Source organism: Balaenoptera ricei, chromosome 10 (genome assembly GCF_028023285.1).
Source record: "Balaenoptera ricei isolate mBalRic1 chromosome 10, mBalRic1.hap2, whole genome shotgun sequence".
Lineage (NCBI taxonomy): Eukaryota > Metazoa > Chordata > Mammalia > Artiodactyla > Balaenopteridae > Balaenoptera > Balaenoptera ricei.
Window position 1 is genome coordinate 69,508,636 of NC_082648.1, and position 18,534 is coordinate 69,527,169.

An 18,534-nucleotide genomic window follows, 5' to 3' on the forward strand; every position below is an offset into this window, starting at 1 on the left:
TTAAAGCATTTCTCAACTCCATGAGAGACTTTCACTATTTTACTGGTACATATGAGTAGCCTACATCACCTTGAAAGGATACTTTCCATGGACTGAACTGACAACTAGACAAGAATGAACCAAATGTCTTTGAGTTGCCCAAAAGGCTAGACTGCATTAGAAAATTCCAGACTGTATTATATATATTTTAATAGATGCAAAATCATATTAGAAGAAATTGAGTCACCCCAAATTGAAAAATAGCAAAGCCTCTAGAATCGTCAATTAATGGTGACTTGTTTATCTTTTTCAATTGCTTCAATCATTGTAAAAAAAAATAATTTTTAAAGAAAAAAAAGTTTGAGAAATGATAAATCTGGAGAAAAAAAGAAAAAAACAAAATGTATTTTGTTATCTGAGACCTGGGGAGAGGAGCTATTGACTGCCGATTTCAATTAAGTTTCAGAGAAGAAAGTCAGACTTAGCAAATCCTTAACAAGCCACTCTGGCAGGAAGTTAATTTTTGATTAAATAACATGATAATAGAGTGAGGGAGCTTAATTCATAGGGAGATATTGGATGACATCCAAATATATTACTGAGAATTAAAAAACAACTTGAAATAGCATGAAATGATCTTTTAAATAGCATTAAGATAACAACTTAAGAATTGATAGCAACTAGTGATATCTACCTAATACTTAAATATTAAATATTAGCATGGGTTTGGCAATGTAATTCATACTAATATATTTTTAAAGTTTTGTTTAAAATATGGCAAAGAAGTTTCCATTGTTGATTTGAACACACATAAAATAGGTAACAATGAAACCTACACTCCAGAGAGTTGATAGCAGCTGTAAAAAGAAAACTGGACTAGGTACCAAAAGATTTAGATTTTAGCTTTAACTCTTTCTCTAAATTCTTATATATTTGGACCTCAAAATAGTTTGTGTAAAAAGTATTGAGCTGAACTAAGTTAAATAGATGATTAAGCTAAAATTAAAAAAAAAGAAGATTCTCTAACATATGCAATATAAAAGGATAATAATTAAACATAAATGGTAGTTCTGTTTAAGGTTCTATTTTCAAATCAGAAATTATAGAAAAGCTCCAAATGATCTGTCTGTGTTGAACTTATATTCAGACAGGGGGAAAAAAGTGTATGTTACTGTATGATAATGTTACTATATAATATCAACCAGACAGGCTTTCTTCCAAAGCATAAAAATAAAAATACATACTCAACATAACATAGCCATTCTAATATACATTACTAATTATCAGATATGTATTAACACTGCTTAATATACATCTCGTTGTAAATCCAATTTATATTCTCCATTTGTGATGCAGCACTTAATGAGTCCAATTATTGAACTCTTGAGCAACGATTGTAACTAGCCTGGATTATTTGATACACTCTGGGACAAGGCCTATTTCACTACAGATTCTGAGTAGGAAACAGAAAATACTCTGGATCTCGAAGTGTGGTCTCTGGTTCGGCAATCCAGGAACTTCTTATATATTGATATTCTTGGATCCTACCCCCATGCCTAATAAATCAGAAATTCTGGGAGTGCAGCCAGGTAAGGTATGTTTTAACAAGTCCACCAGGTCACTCTGAGGCACACTAAAGTTTAAGAACCACTGCTCAAGATATTTTATGGAAGAGTGAATGAAATACAGGTTAGCTGCTTACAGAATCATTGAGAAGTCTACAAGAACAAGCTCTGAACAGTGTCTCCAGAAATAAAGAACAGAACAGAACTGACTCATTAGGGAATGACCACCTCTGGGTCCACCTCTGGAACAACTGATCTCAAGAACATATGCTGTACCTTCAGGATGCTGAAATTCAGAAACCACTGTTACTGCTTCCACCTATGTGCCTCTCAGTACCAGAAGCTGTGGAGTGGAGCCTGAGACGCAACAGCAGAAGCACCTCACATCTCCATGACTTTATTTCTCACAGAATAACCGTCAAAACGGACAAGAAGATTGCCTCTGCCTCCCAAATCTGACACCAGTGCACATGGAGAGATCCCCTGTGCAACTAGAAAGATGGCTACATGGGAATAACTTAGTGCCGACACTGGCATCCAATGGGCATCATAGTTCAATCACTACCTGGACGTGATCTATACTGTTTTGAAGTACGTAACTAGCATTATCATTTGGTTTCATCACTGTCTTAAAGCATAATTTAAGAGCTACCGAGGAAACAAAGGTTTAGAGGCAATTTAAAAGAATTTTAAAAGAATCACAACTAATTTACTACACGTCATTATCATCGTTTATGAATTTGTACACTTGCATATTCATTGGCTAATTTGAACAAGTAAACCAATGCCCAGCTTTTCCTTGGGAAAACACACCTAAGCAATTTACATAAAGATGACAAATAGATAATTTACTGATAGATAGCAATAACTTACATTTGTATAATATAGTACTTTACTCTCTATACACTATAATTGAGGTAAGTAGAGTATAATATATGCATTTTCATATGAAGAAACCAAGTCTCAAAATTATAGATTGCCACATGATCGTAGCTGAATAATAAGTAAAAGAACGTATGTCTTCTAACCCCTAGGCCAGTGTTTATTCCAACACACTTTAATGCCTGACTATATGTCCTCTGAGAATTCTTACAATACAGAGCATTGTAGAAGAAAATGGGTACTGAGCCAGGGACAGGAAAATAGTGTGAGTGCAGGGCAAACAGGAACAAAGCAGGGGCCTAGGGCTGAGTTTTAAAGAACGATCAAATTTAAATGAAACTGTTGCAAATCTAGTACAATTCTAGGTATATTTGTATATCGGTCAAGATAGGCTTAGCTATGCTGAGATAACAAACAACCTCAACATCTGAGTGGTTTAAATCTATGAAGGTTTATTTCTTGCTCCATTGAGGGATACATGGGGACCCTAATCTGGCATATCTTCATTCAGGAACTCAAGCCAATGAAGTAGCCATTAACTGTAACACTGCAGATCATCCAGCCAGAGGAAGAGCACACTCTAGAGAATTTCTTACTGGTAGTTAAATGACACACTTCACTAGCTCACACCTCACTGACCAGGAGACAGCACATGGTCTAACCCAACTACCGCGGAACTAGGAAGTGCAATCCTATTACATGCTTGCAAGGTGGAAAGAAAGCTGTAAATACTTGGGAAATAGAATGAATATCTACCACAATGTCAAAGCCAAATTAATAAAGGAAGTTTTTATCAAGAACTTGGAACTGAAGGTCAGAGACAGCCAATTAAGGTAGATGAAGCAATGTTGATATAAACTTGGTATCTGTGAGTAACCATTTTTCCATTATGGTCATAGGGAAGTAGGAGAAGCCAGTCTACAAAGGAAAAAAAAAGTGAGGCAGATGTTTAGAGCAAAACAGAGAAAAGTGACAAATTTTAGATCAGGGTCCTGATGGCTTTCTTGATCTTGACTCTAAGTGATTTGAGACCCCCTAGCTGCTCTTGAGTTCCATTGGGTAACTCAGTACATATCATTACAGTTCCTATTTTTCCTAAATTCACTCAAGTTGGTTTCTGTTTGCAATCAATAGAATATTAATTAAGACAATCATACTAATTAATTCCATAGTATTTCTCTATCAAGTAAAATGCAATATAGAGTCCAACACAATATACTAGTTTCTCACATTAATGGACCTTACTTTATTTTCCCTGCCCACAGTATACTGATACAGAAAATTATTTTGATCTGGAATTGCTATCACAATATTAAAGAAAGGAAGATAATGGTATTAAAGAATTTGGATATTTTTCTCAAAGTTAAAAAATTGAATTCCATTAATCTATATGAACTCCAATGAAAATAAATTGTAAATTTTTTAAAGTTTTTTGCCAAAACAGAAACAAACAATGATGAGATTTTTTTAAGAACTGAGAAAGTGCCAAATGACCAATCAAGTCATCTAACATTTAAAATATTAAAATAAAATTCATAGCAGCCAGAGAACAAATTATTACAATGTATAATGATATTCAGACAGAGAAATGGAACACTGTTCAACTCAAGCAAACAAAATGTTCAAATTCAGAATGACATATAAATTACTCCTACCAGAGAAAGTAGAATATATAAGAGAAAATTGCTAAAGTTCCTATAATTCTTAACATGATTCTTCCAGGAACATTTCATAATAGCTACATATGTCATGTCCTTGAGTGCAGCTGTGATTTTCCATATATTCTCAAGTTGCAAAGTAACAATTGTGGGACACAACCCTTTTTTTGTTAACTTTATATGCAAGAAAATCATTTGGTTCATATTGTGAAAAAATTAGACAATCATGAATAAAGGCTGTCAGATAGTCCAAACTGTCAACTTGGTTTAAACATTTCTGAAAAGACAAAGTAATTTGACCAGAACTGCCAAAAATGTGCAACTACTTTAAGTGCATGCTTGAATAAACATGAAACAATATTTGGATTTACTGATCAAAGATAAGATTTTGTTATATATTTATAAAATTTCATTCAAAAAATGTTTTCTCTTAGTAGGATAGCCAACAGTGCTTTTAAATATCAAACACTGGAATCTATTTCTTTGAAAATGTAGCATAAATAAAAGTATGATATTAATCACACAAAGGTTAAGTTTGATGATCTGAAGTAAAACACATATTGCCTATGATAAGATTGTGATTCAATCGTTATATCTTCCTGCATAATCCCCCTAATTTGCAGCAGCAAATCATACTTGTCTAAGCACAGTATTTTAATATTTTTCTTTTCTATTTACATAGGTTATAAAAATTGTGATTTTCTTATCATTCATAATCTGTAGTCTCAAGTAGATTCAAAATACTGACCAGCCATAAACATTAGCAGACAGAGACCCAGTGGTGAGTGGCTCTCTGCAACATGGTGGTATTGATTTATTTTAAGAATAGTTGAGTGTCTGCTCAGTGCCAGACATTGTTTTAAATGCTTGGGATTCAGCTAGGAAGATGACAGGCAAGGTCTCTACTTTAGTAAATGTTAATAACTAGTTAGAAAGATATTTTAAAACAAACAAAAATATGGGATATAAGTGCTATGAAGAAAAGTTAAAGAGAGTAAAATTACAGACATATAATGCACCAATGTCCCTGCTCAGGACTCAAATTGGATATTCCAACAGCCTCTTTTAACCTCACTTCATAACTTCAACATTACAGTATTTGTTTATCTATAACGTGTACACAGTAATAACTGGTTTTCCGTGTAAAACCATAGCTTTAAAAATGTATTTATTAACATTAGCTTGGTTTTTCCTCAAAATGGAGCAACAGAAACTTTTTTATACCCATTTTAAAATGGAGAAAATGAGCCTCAGGGACCTTTAATGGCTGGCTCAGGTCTATGTGACACACTGGGACTTGAACTGAAGTGCACTGAAGAAAATTTTATTGCAATTCTTTGCTATGCCAGGCACATGATGGATATTATAACAATGAATATAGCCTATCCCTGACTTGCGTGTTTTATCCAGGATATGGTTCACTGTTCTTAATCCCTGGGTAGAAACACTAAAATTAACCTGGAAAAAAATCTAACCCGTAGAAAACATAGGATCCTCTGAAATAAGTCAGAGGCTTAGTCTCTGTCAGTCTTCCTTCTGGTAGATGACTGTATCACCTCCAAACCATCAGAGATTGCATGCAAAAAATTCAGGTTTTCCATCTTAAGGTTGAACCTTCCTTTTTACAATTTATAAATATCACCAAAGATAAATGGAAGAACCAGAGAGCAAGCTCGAGAGAGAATATTAGCAGAGACATCCTTGTTTTCCGCACGCATGACTGACATAGTCACACTGGAAGACTGAGGCGGGAGTTCCCACAGCCCTAGTGGTCATCAGCAGAGTTGTACTCAACGTCTTGTGCAGGACGAGGGAAGTGGCTCTTCTTACCAGCTTAAATGTGATTTGATACAAATAGCTTCTCGGGATCATTGATGTGCTAAATGGCTTTTGGAGAAATGGACTTAGAAAGCTAACTGAGAGGCAGTCCAATAGATTTCCCTAGAGGTTCACTAGTAGATTTTCATGACGAACAGTGTTGCTAAAAATGGAAGTGTTCATGTTGGTGATAAAAGGCCTAATATTGGCTAATGTCCACAGTAGGACAGACAATCAGTAAAGTTTTTTAAAATGCTTTCATTTATGCCTCCAATAATATAGGTAAGGTTTGCAAATCAAGTCTTCCTTGCCTCAATGAATTCATGTTATTAATAAACATGAAAGTATCTTTTTAAAAGTATATTTGACTTTATTGTACTCTATATCTCAGGGAAATCTCTTACATATATATCACTTGTCAAAGCATTACAAATTGCATAAAACAGCATTTAAACATTAGAATTAAAATAGTAAAAGGGGAATAATTCACTATTTTTTAATTCAATTCTCTATCTTTCTCCTCCTCTCAGAATTATCTAATGGATATGGCCAATTACCTTGGAGAATATGCTTCTATACAGTTTTCTTGCACTAGGACCCTGGTTGTTGGAGGTCATTGAGAGGATGTGACCACTGCTTGACCCCAAGCTGGCTCTAGGCAACTGTAGACTCCCCAACCCCTTCCCTGTTTTTAAAATGTCCATTCTGCATACCGTTCCCAGAGTGGGAGCAGTTTTCAAGAGCAACGCCTTGAGAGAACAATGTATTATTGTGACCATCTGGACCGTGTACCTGACTGAATCCAGTTAAGGCTTCTACAGAAACTTTTAAGATTCTGGTGTGTGGGTGTGGAGATCTACTCATCTTGCAGATACCCAAGACAAGCCTCATATGTAATTTCCCTTGCTTATTAAAACTGCCACCTACCAGGACTTCCCTAGTGGCACAGTGGTTAAGACTCCACGTTCCCAATACAGGAGGCCCAGGTTCTATCCCTGGTCAGGGAACTAGATCCCACATGCATGCCGCAACTAAGAGTTCACATGCCGCAACTAAGAGTTCACATGCCACAACTAAGGAGACTGCGTGCCACAACTAAGGAGCCGGCAAGCCGCAACTAGGGAGCCTGTGAGCTGCAGCTAAGACCCGGCACCACCAAATAAATAAATACTTAAAAAAGAAAAAGAAAGTACAGATCTCTCCCAGGATAGCCACAGCTTTATTAAAAAAAAAAATGCCACCTACCAACCTAAGTGCTCATAAATGGATGAATGGATAAAGATGTGGTATATATATATACATATATACATGTACAATGGAATACTAGTCAGCCATAAAGAAAGATGAAATCTTGCCATTTGCAACAATATGGATGGACCTGAAGGGTATTATACTAAGTGAAATAAGTCAGATGGAGAAAGACAAATGCCATATGACTTCACTCACATGTAGAATACGGAAAACAAGCAAACAAAATAAATGAACAAACCAAACAAAAACAAACACATAGATACAGAAAGCGGAGTAGTGGTTATCAGAGGGGAAGGGGATGGAAGGCAAAATAAGTAAGGGGATCAACTGTGTGGTGACAGGTGGAAACGAAATTCTTGCTGATGAGCATTCTAGTGCATACCGAAGTAGAAATACAATATTGTACGCATATGTAATACGTAATGTTATAAACCAATGTTTCCTCAATAAAAAGTAAATTTAAAAAAAAGAGAAAAAAGCTGCCTCCTTTTGTGTGTGTTGGGGCAGGGAGCATTCAGATTTCACCTGGGAAGCTTCCAAGGTCGCAAGCCAACGCCAGTCAATCAAGGTACAAGTAAATGAGGACAAGACCCCAGGAATCTCTATAATGATTTTGTTCTCAACAATTCCCTCCAAGGCTCCCATGCAATCCTGACACAGGCCAGACCCTTGTGTGGAGCCTATTGTGCTCAGGGGACATGGCCATGCATGTGCTGTGAGCCTGGTGCACAGAGGATGCTGGGTCTCAGGCAGCCCAAACACAAGCCCCTGGCGTGAGCACCTGTGCCCAAACAGCAAGGATAATCTCCCAAATTCAAACTCACGGCTTACAGAGCTTGGCACTGTTGTAGCACTCCATGAATACCTATTTAATTGATGAACTAGCAGTAAGGGAAAGTGACAGAATCCAAAAAGTGAGCATAATAGTGTCAAATTTTAAAAACAGCAAAGCAAGAAGAGTCAAGAAAAGATGATGAGACTTTCCTATTTAATTAATATGCCTTTGATGAATCATAAAATGTGCAATATGCTGAAATCATGTCAGTTTAGACTGACTAAAGGGAGGCTACAGTACATAAGCCCCACTCCCTTGTTCTCAGATAGGTGAATTTCTCAATTTTCCAACAGAATGGTTCTCTCATCTTTTTTAGAAAACCTCCAGGGACAAATGACTCCACATCCTCCTGAACAGATTGACATAAAAATTTCATGACAATAAACCTAATGGTGTTAGATATAAAACTGGTGATTAATCACTGTGCCATCTTGAAACTTAATTTTTCTTACTTTCCTAGTAAATCCTTTATAAGGACTGTTTCTATTTTTTTTTTATGAGTATGTTGAAGAATTCACACAAAAGGTAGAATTCTCACTTCTCTTTAATCACTGAGTTTCAGATTTTACAAATAATCTTAGAACAATTCAGGTAACTAAGGTTTTGTGGGGAAACAGTTCTTACTTGTACATGAAGAACTATTACATGCTCCATTTTTCTGTAAATAACTCCGTTGGCTGGATGAACAAACACTGTCACAGAAACACAGAATTTTTTTAAAGCCATAGATCACTGCATATATATTTACAAAAAGCCATAAACAAACATGCATTTCTCCTTATTAGGAGAACTTAAATAGATGTTTGAACATTAAGGCAGTGATGATTCTAAAACATAATGAAATTCTAAGTTAAGCCTTTATGTTTGTTTTGAAACCCATATTCATAGGCAACTGTGAGCAAAGCAAACTTTTATCTACCAGGTTGAGTTCATCTGCCCAGGATATGTTATTTATCCACTACCAATAATTCTTCTACAGGATAGGAATTAGTAGCAACACCATTGATTTACTTTAATGAATTCTGAGTGCTTCTATTTAATTTTTATTTATTTTTCTGATAATAATAGAATTGTAAATATAAAAATTAATATCTATTTTATTTGTAGAAATTTTGGAAAACTGAAAATTATGAAGAGAAAAATAAACCACTTGTATTCCTGACAACCAACATTCCAGTGCTAAATTCTCCTTATATTTTTGGTATGTTTCCTCCTGGACATTTTTAATTCACAAATGTAAGTAAAATTAGGGTTACTTACTGAGGGTATGTGTGTCAGTAGCTATATGTCTATACACAAATACACAACGTATGTTTAAACAGTTTTGCATCATCATTCTTAATTAGACATTACATCATTTACACAGCACACAATATATACTGAAAACAAACAGGAAAAAAATGTGGAGCAAAAATGAAATGGATAGGGACTTCCCTGGCGGTCCAGTGGTTAAGACTTCGCCTTCCAATGCAGGGGGTGCGGGTTCGATCCCTGGTCGGGGAGCTAAGATCCCACATGCCTCATGGCCAAAAAAACCAAAACATAAAACAGAAGCAATATTGTAACAAATTCAATAAAGACTTTAAAAAAAAAAAAAAAATGAAATGGATATATCAAACTCAGAGTAATAGAGTTACCCTGATAGAGCTTTAAATTTAACACTAAGCTTCCTGTCTTAAAAAATATTTGATACAACAAAATCAGGTCTACCTCTGCTATCACATAACAAGTGGCCCACAGGGCTTTTGTAACCTTTGCTTGATTGAATTACTGCTACTGAGAGATTCAGTGAAGCATTTTCTACTTCACAGCAGTCTCCATCATTCTGATATTTCCAAATATCAAAGAGTAGCAGCCTGCAGACAAAATCTTTCATTGGAATAACACAGCTTTTTCAAAATATCCAATATAAACTAGCCCCTTTATAAGTTCCTACTAAATCATCAACCCCCTTTTATCTTACATGTTTGCAGTGTTTTCTAATGTCTTACACTTTAAGGAAAGAAGCACATCAAAAATGTTTAGAAATGTTATTCATTCAAGACTTTCCTGTGTTTATCTGTACGTTCTAGCATTTTAAATGAGGGCTCATGTGATCAAAAATAAGTGACAAAATAATAAGTTTATTAACTATTCTACAGTCACTTTCTCTGAATTTTTCATGAGTTTGATTTTCAAAAGTAAGTTGGAATTACATTTACTCTACTCCATACATTATTTCAGTTTTGTATTATCTGCATTGTATGTATAAATTTATGCCAAAAATTATCCTTGTTCAAAAGAAAATTTAGGTTCTTCTCTAAACTATGTGACTTCAGCCGAAAAATAATGATAATAATAATAATAATAATTTAAAAGTGGGAATTCCCTGGTGGTCCAGTGGTTAGGACTTCGTGCTTTCACTGCCAAGGGCCTGGGTTCAACCCCTGGTTGGGGAACTAAGATCCCACAAGCTGCGTGGTGTGGCCAAAATAATAATAATAATAATAATAATAATAATAATAATAATAATAATAATAATAATAAAATTATGTGGCTTATGGCAGGCCAACAAATATTTAGGCAAGTTTTGATTATATAGGCATAAACTTCTAATAATAAATATATTTGATGGAATAAATATTTTGAATTCTTAAATTTATTCCCTAAATCAGTAAAAGAACACATGTTTAAATGATTTTTAATTCCTCACTAGTAAAACAGTACCTTGTACACCCTCTGCTGGCTTGAAGAAATAGTTTTTTAAAAAGACATTCATATATTTGTATAGTAATCTAGCAGAGAAAAAACAGAAACACTTTAAATGTTACATAAAGACTTCAACTATAATAATAATTCAAGTAAAAATAAGCATATTTATTCTATTTCAGGCTAAAAAATTACTGTTTAGTATCATAAGAAGTGAGTGTTGAAAGAATATTAACATAACATCACAGTAATCAAAACAGTTTGAGGCAGGCACAAGAAAAGACAAAAAGTGTAGAGTAGAGCATCCAAAAGAGTGTGTTAGGAATTTAATAAATGACAGATGACAATTTAATCAAGTGGGGAATGAGGACTTTGGTAACAATGAATGGTGACATAATTAGTCACATTTCTGGAAGAAAGCAAAGATTAAACCTTTACCTCTGTACAAAGGTAAGTTCCAGATGAAATTTTAAAACTTTAAATATAAACTCTAAACCCATATAAACACTAGAATAACATTTTGGAAAATTTCATAGCTCTCGATGGGAAAAGTCTTCTTCAACAAGACAGGAGGTTCAGAAGTTATTAGGGAAAAGGTAGTCATATTTAACTACACATACATTGTCATAAGAGGAAAATGCCATAAAGTTGAAGACAAGTGATTTGGGGCAAATATGGCAACAGATATGATAGGTAAAGACATACATTCCCTAAGACACAAAAAGGGTTTATAAGTTGGTAAGAAAGATACAAGGAACCTAATAGAAAAAAAAAACCAAAGTCTTACTCTAAGGAAATTCATAAAAGAAGAAATCCAAATAGTCAATAAGCATACAAAAAGCTGCTCATACTCCCAGGTAGTCGAGAAAAGTGAAAGTGAAATGCAACCTCACAGCTGTTAGAATTCCTATTATCGAAAAGATGAGGAATAACAAATGTTGGAGAGGATGTGGAAAAAAGGGAACCCGCATACATTGTTGGTAGGAATGTAAATTGGTGTTGCCACAGTGGAAAATAGTATGGAGATTCCTCAAAAAATTAAGAATAGAACTGTTATACGACCCCGCTATTCCACTTCTGGGCATTTATCTGAAGAACAAGAAAATGCTAATTCGAAAAGATATATGCACCCCTATGTTCATTGCAGCTTTATTTACAATAGCCAATATAAGAAAACAACTTAAGTCTTCATTGATGGATAAAAGGATAAAGATGTGGTATATATACACAATGAAATACTACTCAGCCAAAGAAAGAATGAAATTCTGCCATTTGCAACAACATGGATGGAACCTGAGAGCATTTTGCTAAATGAAAAATGTCAGACAGAGAAAGACAAATACCATATGATTTCACTCATATGTGGAATCTAAAAAAAAAAAAAAAGAGGAACGAACAAAATAAAACAAAAACAAACTCATAGATACCGAGAAAAGACTAATGGCTGCCAGAGGGGAAGAGGATTGGTGGGTAGGTGAAATGAGTGAAGGGTGTCAATGTATGGTGATGGATGGTAACTAGACTTGTGGTGGTGATCACTCTGTAGTGTATATAGTTGTTAAACCATAATGCTGTACACCTGAAACATATAAAAAATGAAAATGAAATGCACAGTGAGGGTTACAAGTCATTAATAATATAATTATCTTCAGCCTTGTGCTAATTAGCAAAATTTTAAAATACAGTGCAAGCTGCTGCAATCTTTTAAAAAATATTTGGCAATATCTATAAATCAAACACACACACACACACACACAACTTTTGATGAAGTAATCCTACTTGGGGGAGTCTATCCAACAAAAATAAAAGTGCCACAGTACAAACATGTAAGGCTATGTATTTAGTGACATTTAAGGTGATATATTTTTAATGGCAAAAACTAGGGAGCGTTCAAATATCCATCAAAAAACTTTGGTACAGTCGTTCTCTTATGCAATTATTTAAAGGAAGATGTAATTATACACATATATATTGATCAGAAAGAGATATGTATTGATCATAATGAATCATTAAGATGAATTTAAGAAAAGCCATAACAACAATAGGCTTTTTATATATGATTTTTTATGTTTGTGTGAGCATAAAAGACATGGAGGAAGAAAAAGAACTAGGCCCTTTAGAGTAGCTACCAAGTGGTAGGAATGAAGAGGGTGGGAGCGAATTTTAACTTCATTTATATATCTTTGAATTTTTAATTAGTTAAAATGATTACCAATACATTCATAATTTGAAATTTTAATAAAGAAGATAAAATTGAAAAGAAAGAATTAATACGAAATATTTATCTTTCAGTACATAAAGTACATTCTGTACATATTTAAGTTATAGGCTCTATCTTAATTCCTCTTTGTTTTTCTCCCCTTCCCTCCTCCCCGCCCCTCAAAAAAGTAAAAGAAATTCTATCCACCCAGCAGTGTGCGTCTATGAAATCTGAGTGGAGAGAAGTGAAAAATGGCAGGGGAATTTCCAGTATGGAGTAGGGGAACAATGACACGCCAAGCACACATATTTGAGAAAACTCCCCAAGGGGTATTGAACCCCAATCCCGTGCTGAGAACTACAGTTTTACGGATTAGGTAGGGAAAACCTTCTCCTCAGTTGCTTACCACGAGTTTCACTGGGGACCGGCTGTGATCACAGGTGCCAGCAATACTGACTCCCAAAATAGCTTCAAAATTTTTCTAGAAAAGTAGTGTAGTATTTTTTTCTCATCTTTGGCTGCACATTAGAATCAACAGGGGGGCAAACAAACAAAAGAATAGTGTGCTCAAGCTGGTTGAATCAAAATCTTGGAATTGAGGATTGTTTCTCCTCTGCTAGTACATTTTAAAAGCTCTCCAGGTGATTCTGAAGCACAGCGGGGGTTGAGAACCATTAACAGGGTTAAGCGCCTTAAACCTGGTGCTGAGACAGTTAACTGGAATCCGCTGCATGCCTTGGCCAGACTGCCTGAAGGAGGTAAGAAGATGGTTGTTGCCAGATAGAAGAGAATTTAAAACCAGGAACTTTAGACACACTGCTGTATTTTTTTTTCTTTCCATGAATTTTTAAAAATAGTTTTACTGAGGTATAATTTGGGGGTTATCGTGAATAATGATTCTTCTATAAACTTTCGTATCTAAGTCTCTATGGATATATTGTATATTTTTTCTCTGCTTTTTAGGTAGATACCTTGGAATAGACTCACCAAATTGTATGGTAAGTGTATGTTTAACTTCTTAAAAAACTGCCAAATATTTCCAAAATGTCTGTAGCATTTTACATTCTCACCAGTAATGTTTGAGGATACTGAGACAATTTTCATGTATCTTTCATGTTTCTGCACATTTTGTGAGCAGAGCAATTGACTGATCTTTTGTCTCAGGCTATCTCTTTTTAAGTATCTTTGTATAGTGAACAGCCTTGAAAAAGCCAGGAGCACGTTTGCTTACTACCTAGTATAATAAGATAATGTCTTCCTCTGAGGCAAAAGATCAGCAGATTTGAAGATTCAGTTTCAGAAGATTCAGATTCCCTAAGCTTAGGGCTCTTCAGCTGTGATAAAAAGCCACTGCACTTACAGCATCCACCTGGCCCTTACTGCCATCACCCTGTGGGAATTAGGGCTCAGGGACCTGATGCAGGAAAATAATACTCTGGCTACTGTTATTGTTTTAAGTGATAAACTGTCCTTTGTCTCAGAGTCAGGGGTCTTGTGTCTTCTGCCAGCATCCACAAAATGTGGAAGGCTACTTTGTTATCTTTCAAGCAGGGTAAAATCTCAGACCTTTCATGGTTTTTGGCAGAGTTCTAGTTTCTCCACATCGTCATCAACCCTTGGCATTTTCCCTTTTGGATTTTAGCCGTTCTAATAGGCGTGATTTTAAATTGAATTTTCCTAATGACTAATTAAACTGGGCATTCTTTCATGTACCTATTGCCATCCTTATGTCTACTCTGGTGATGTCTTTATTCAAATCCTTGCCCCTTTTTTTAATTGGGTTGTTTGTTATTATTAAGTTGTGGGCCTTCTTTATGTATTCTGGACGCAAGTCCTTTATCAGATACATGATCTGCAAATACTTTCTGTGGCTTGTGTTTTCATTTTCTTAATGGTGTCTTCCAAAGAACAACATTTTTAATTTGATGAAGTTGAATTTATCCATACTTTCTTTTTTGGATCATGCTTTTGTTGTCATGTCCAAGTAACCTTTGCCTAAGCCAAGGTCACAAAGATTCTCCTGTGTTTTCCTCTAGAAGTTTTATAGTTTTAGCTTTTACATTTAGACCTATGAGCCATTTCAAGTTTTATATAGGTCAAGGTTTTTTCTTTCTTTTTCTTTTTCTTTTCTTTGTGTGTGTGTGTGTGTGTGTGTGTGTGTGTGTGTGCATATGGTTATCCTATTGGTCCAGCACCATTTATTTAAAAGATAATCCTTTCCCCATTGAATTATCTTGTCATTTATGCAAAAAAAAAAAAAACAAAGACAAAAGCAAACCTGATCATTTCTACATAAGTCTGTTTCTGGGCTCCATGCTATTCCATTCATCTTTATGTCTATTCTTATGCAATTTGCAGCATCAATAAGTGGGAATCTGGTTTTATGGTCTATTTGATAATCTCTCCTCATTCTGATATTTTTGGTTGTTCTAATAATTAACTACTTCTATTCATCAGTCTTATCATCAAATGATAATTTCTTATTTCCTTTCATATTTTCTTGAGGGCTCTGCTATACACTACATACAAAAAATTGAGGCAGTCTCAGAGACTCATTGAAAGGGACTATACCAGGTAATCTTTTTAGAGACAGACTCACGGTTACAGCCTTTGGAGTTTAAGTGAAAATCGCTCAGACAATTTTTAGGCAGCCCGGAGGACTGGATTATGGTTTTCAGGAATCGTTCTCATTCAGAAGCAGAAGATTTCAAGAAAACAGATCCAGAAGAACAGGAATTAATTACATAGAATCAAATACACTAATGAGGCATATTTACTTGTGGTTATTTCTTTGGGCATACTGTTATTATTATTTCTAAATATCTATTTTCTGATGGGTTTATGAGGATGCCTTTCCTTTTCTTATTAATCCATTTCTAGCCCTCAGTTTAGTAGACTATGCTCTTGTAAATTGAAATGAAACCTTTAGAAAATGATATCTGAGTCTCACTGACCTCTAGAATTTAGAAATAGATGCTTTCATTTAGTCTTACTATTCATGACAATTCATTTATTTCATAGGTTCAATAAAAATATACCTTTCATTTTACCCAGACACATTTGACAAATTGACAGTGCAACCAAGGTCATAATAGAGTATTATACTTGATAGTATGTTGCAGAAGCTCACCATTAAGGAATAAGTGTTTCACTTCACATATGGAACGAATGTCCACAACACACTCACACCAAACTGAACTGGTATCTATTATATGAATTACAAGATCCCAGTCCCAAACTGATAAGAAAAGTCACTTCCTGGTAGGCCGGGGCTCTTAGACTATTTGGGTGATTTCAGAAAGAGAGTTCACCCAAATTCATAGGGACTGCAAGAAATCTTATACAAAGAGACTTTTGTGCTTGGTTTTCTAGATTCAAAATAAAAGAGCAAGTAAAGATTTTAAAAGTCCAATCCTATATTCCTTATGAAATTTCTAGATAAAAGTTAATTTTCTAGCCTAAATTTGCTCAACCCTGTATTTTCTATGAGGCTTTATTAATTAGCACTTCTCAGTACAGTAAGCCTATGTAAATAATCAGGTCAAAACACAATGACACCAACCATTTCTGTGGTTGGGCATAGTCTTTGGAGATTACTTATGATCATACAAGGACAATGCTTGAGAAAAACTGTCTAAAATTTGGAAATAAGATGATGGGAGAGCAATATATCCTTTCAATGTCATATTGGAATATTGTTTAACAGAGAAATCCAAAGAATATTTTATTACCCAGAGGAATCAATAATTCTATTGTTTGTTTGTCATTATCATCTATCAATTAAAGACCCAGACCGTATGATTTTACATGTTAACTTGTGTATGTTTGTCTGTTTATTTTCTTTCAGTAGGAAATATAATCCCCCAAATTATGGTTTTATTGCTCTGTAGGATATTAACCAGTTTTGTATCTAACCAGAAAACTTATTTGGTATTGTTTTTCCAATGACAACCCAACATCTGTTCCTTTGAACAAACTTAACCTTCCTGCTAGTTACCTCATTAATGAATTGAATACATTTTGACAAGTGTTCATTTGATATTTTATGATAATATTCTTAAACTTTAGAAAAATATACTCTGACAAGTCCATGGCACAAAACTAGAACCCTTGCTCTAGCTAATTAGGGAAGTCAGAGAAGTCTATCCATAGAATTGATAACTGAAATTCATTTATTCATTCAACAAAATATTTATTCAAAAGATAATATATATTTTAAAAATATTTATTAAACATTTACCACATACAAGGCTCTCTTCTAGACATTATAGATACAGTGGTAAATATGGCATACCATTTCCCTGCCTTGAGGAAACTTATAATATTCACCTGAAGAGACACACAGTAAATAAAATAAATAAGATACATGTAAGTTAATGATAAGTTTTTAAAAATAAGGCAAAGGAGGGAGATAGGAGATTTATATTCGGAGGAAAAGAATTGCAATTTTACTTCTGATAGTCATTGTAGGTGATCTTTAATAAAGACCTAAGGAAAGATGAGAAAGGGAGCTGTTTGACTATCTGGCAGAAAAATGGTCTAAAGCACTGGTTCTTAAACTTTTTTTTATCTCTGAACCCCTTCTTTTTAAACTCTTAAGATTTATTAAGGAAAGAAGTCTTTTACTATACATAGACACATACACGTATATCTCACCATTCACTGTATTATAAGTTAAAATCACACAATTTCTAAATATTTATTTTTTTTAAATTAATAAATCAGATAGTAGAGGGGCTTACATGCTAACATAAGTAATGCAGTTTGTGAAAAATAACTATTTTCTAAAATAAAAAATATAATAAGAAAAATGGCATTACTCCATATTTTTTCAAATCTCTTTATTTTTTTCAGACTTAATAAAAGACGGTTGGGATCCCATATATGTTTCTGTATCCAATATGTTGCAATATGTTGTTTTGGTTGAAGTATATGAAGGAGTTCCTGCTCCACATATATATATAGCTGGGGAAAGAAGAATTATTTTAATAGCCTTTTGGGATAATTAATTTAATTTTTAATAATGCCTGTGGTTAGCAGCCAGTTAAAATTCCACACCTACCAGGCTGGCAGCCTCCTCAGTAATAAACACATTTCTTAGAGCTTTGATGAAGGAAGTATTCTCAAGTATCCATCTTTGGGATATGGTTGGAAGGGGCTGAGTGGATTCATTCCAACGTTTCTGTCTTTTTGAGCCTTCAGACTTCTTCCTTTATAGTATACCATCAAAGGTCAGGCATTTCCACATTGTAAAATGTGGGTTATTGATGAGTCCAGGCTTCAATGAGCCAACTCATCAGATTATTAACGACTTTTCACATGCTTAGGCCAATATATTAAATTTCATATTCTGGCTGAATGCATCCATGACAGTGATTCAGCCTGACTATGCCTTATATTTTATCCTTCTTGGTCTAATCCCTTAAAATCCACTCCCACACACATTCTTTAGTTTCTTGCCAATAAAGATTGGAGAGGTCCTGACCTCCTTTGGGTGTGTGGGCCATCTCCTCATAGAGCAATCCTTGTCCAGAAGCAGTGATGGGTGGGTTGTGAGGGGAATTAGTTTGTGATGCAAGTGCAGTCATTGAAAGGCTTTTATACAGAAGAGTTTGTTTTTTTTTTTTCCTCTATGTCTTATGTTTCAGTGAATTGATG

At 34.6% G+C, this 18,534-nt stretch overlaps 1 long non-coding RNA gene across 1 annotated transcript in view; it reads left to right on the plus strand.

The window, feature by feature from the left end:
• LOC132373440 (uncharacterized) overlaps nt 1-13,863 on the plus strand; it is a 73,025-nt gene extending 59,162 nt beyond the window's left edge. Inside the window, exon 3 of the long non-coding RNA XR_009505422.1 lies at nt 13,840-13,863. This is a non-coding gene — a long non-coding RNA (uncharacterized LOC132373440). The remainder of the gene's footprint in view (nt 1-13,839) is intronic.
• Nucleotides 13,864-18,534: the final 4,671 nt, after the last annotated feature.